Source organism: Entelurus aequoreus, linkage group LG13 (assembly GCF_033978785.1).
Source record: "Entelurus aequoreus isolate RoL-2023_Sb linkage group LG13, RoL_Eaeq_v1.1, whole genome shotgun sequence".
In the NCBI taxonomy this organism is placed as follows: domain Eukaryota; kingdom Metazoa; phylum Chordata; class Actinopteri; order Syngnathiformes; family Syngnathidae; genus Entelurus; species Entelurus aequoreus.
The window spans coordinates 8,117,809-8,120,346 of NC_084743.1; the positions used below are offsets into that span (position 1 = coordinate 8,117,809).

Consider the following 2,538-nt stretch of genomic DNA (forward strand, 5'->3'; position numbering starts at 1 on the left):
GCGCAAAGAAAAGAACATTTTAGTTAAATGTAAGTTGTGTCTTGGATCAAAGATCCTATCTACTGCCCAAAACAGCAATTAAAATCTGCTGAAACAGCTACAAAAGCAACATGCTTCGCCCAAGCGAGTAAAGAGAGACACAGACTCTGATGCCACTTCACCTCCACCTCCACCTCAGGATTTTAACGGAGGGACTGCTAGCCAGGACAACATTGATAGAGCCATTGCAGCGTATGTGCTAGAAGACATGCAGGCTATTTCTACAGTGGAGTCACCCGCTTTCAGGCAGCTAATTAGCATGAAAACTTTTTCCACGTACCTGGACAGTGAGTACATAAAAATGGAAAGCGAGCTAAAGAACACTCCAAACTCTGCCTCTGCTCATCATTCAGCACTGAAGCTACACACTCTGTCAATTCTCTTATATACTCTTTCATTCTAGACTTCTAGAGTGTTTGATTATCACATCACTCTAAATGTATAGACTATAAAGTTCACAAACATCAGAATCAGATCAGATTCTGATAACATAAAGAGGGATCCTAGTGGGCCAGGCCAATCTTTCCTTTTCTCTAAACTAAAAGTGGGGAAATGCGTAGTGTTCTGGGCTTCAGTACAGTGTTGATCTCCTGAAGACATGATTTTATTTCACAATTCCTTGAGAGAAAAAAAGGCCTGGTTAGGCGTGTGTATAGCAGTATGTGAGCTGTATATAGTGACATGACATATAATCATGTCATGTGTGCCTTCCTTAGGTGAAGCCAGCTTTACAGCTATGTTGTTATTATGCTGTTTGTTACTTATGTATGTTATGTTGCAGCTAGTTCAAGTAGTCAAGTCAATTTGTTCCGGCCCAAAATAAATTGGCCCTTTGAAACATATCTTTGTCTTTGTGTGTTGTATGTAGAGCACATTGTTTGTGTGTTGTATGTAGACCACATTGTTTGTGTGTTGTATGTAGAGCACATTGTTTGTGTGTTGTATGTAGAGCACATTGTTTGTGTGTTGTATGTAGAGCACATTGTTTGTGTGTTGTATGTAGAGCACATTGTTTGTGTGTTGTATGTAGAGCACGTTGTTTGTGTGTTGTATGTAGAGCACATTGTTTGTGTGTTGTATGTAGAGCACATTGTTTGTGTGTTGTATGTAGAGCACATTGTTTGTGTGTTGTATGTAGAGCACATTGTTTGTGTTGTATGTAGAGCACATTGTTTGTGTGTTGTATGTAGAGCACATTGTTTGTGTGTTGTATGTAGACCACATTGTTTGTGTGTTGTATGTAGAGCACATTGTTTGTGTGTTGTATGTAGAGCACATTGTTTGTGTGTTGTATGTAGACCACATTGTTTGTGTGTTGTATGTAGACCACATTGTTTGTGTGTTGTATGTAGACCACATTGTTTGTGTGTTGTATGTAGAGCACATTGTTTGTGTGTTGTATGTAGACCACATTGTTTGTGTGTTGTATGTAGACCACATTGTTTGTGTGTTGTATGTAGACCACATTGTTTGTGTGTTGTATGTAGACCACATTGTTTGTGTGTTGTATGTAGAGCACATTGTTTGTGTGTTGTATGTAGAGCACATTGTTTGTGTGTTGTATGTAGAGCACATTGTTTGTGTGTTGTATGTAGAGCACATTGTTTGTGTGTTGTATGTAGAGCACATTGTTTGTGTGTTGTATGTAGAGCACATTGTTTGTGTGTTGTATGTAGAGCACATTGTTTGTGTGTTGTATGTAGAGCACGTTGTTTGTGTGTTGTATGTAGAGCACATTGTTTGTGTGTTGTATGTAGAGCACATTGTTTGTGTGTTGTATGTAGAGCACATTGTTTGTGTGTTGTATGTAGAGCACATTGTTTGTGTGTTGTATGTAGACCACATTGTTTGTGTGTTGTATGTAGACCACATTGTTTGTGTGTTGTATGTAGAGCACATTGTTTGTGTGTTGTATGTAGACCACATTGTTTGTGTGTTGTATGTAGAGCACATTGTTTGTGTGTTGTATGTAGAGCACATTGTTTGTGTGTTGTATGTAGAGCACATTGTTTGTGTGTTGTATGTAGACCACATTGTTTGTGTGTTGTATGTAGAGCACATTGTTTGTGTGTTGTATGTAGAGCACATTGTTTGTGTGTTGTATGTAGACCACATTGTTTGTGTGTTGTATGTAGAGCACATTGTTTGTGTGTTGTATGTAGACCACATTGTTTGTGTGTTGTATGTAGACCACATTGTTTGTGTTGTATGGGGACGGCGTGGCGAAGTTGGTAGAGTGGCTGTGCCAGCAATGGGAGTGTTGCTGGTTACTGGGGTTCAATCCCCACCTTCTACCATCCTAGTCACGTCCGTTGTGTCCTTGGGCAAGACACTTCACCCTTGCTCCTGATGGCTGCTGGTTAGCACCTTGCATGGCAGCTCCCGCCATCAGTGTGTGAATGTGTGTGTGAATGTGTGTGTGAATGGGTTTGATTGATTGATTGATTGATTGATTGAGACTTTTATTAGTAGGTTGCACAGTGAAGTACATATTCCGTA

General features: G+C 39.7%; 1 protein-coding gene across 1 annotated transcript in view; it reads left to right on the forward strand.

Annotated features, from left to right (window-relative positions):
• dhrs12 (dehydrogenase/reductase (SDR family) member 12) overlaps positions 1-865 on the forward strand; it is a 12,421-nt gene extending 11,556 nt beyond the window's left edge. Inside the window, exon 10 of the mRNA XM_062067357.1 lies at positions 1-865. This exon is cut by the window's left edge and continues 373 nt beyond it. The gene's annotated coding sequence lies outside the window, so the exon portion shown is untranslated.
• The last annotated feature ends 1,673 nt before the right edge of the window (positions 866-2,538 follow it).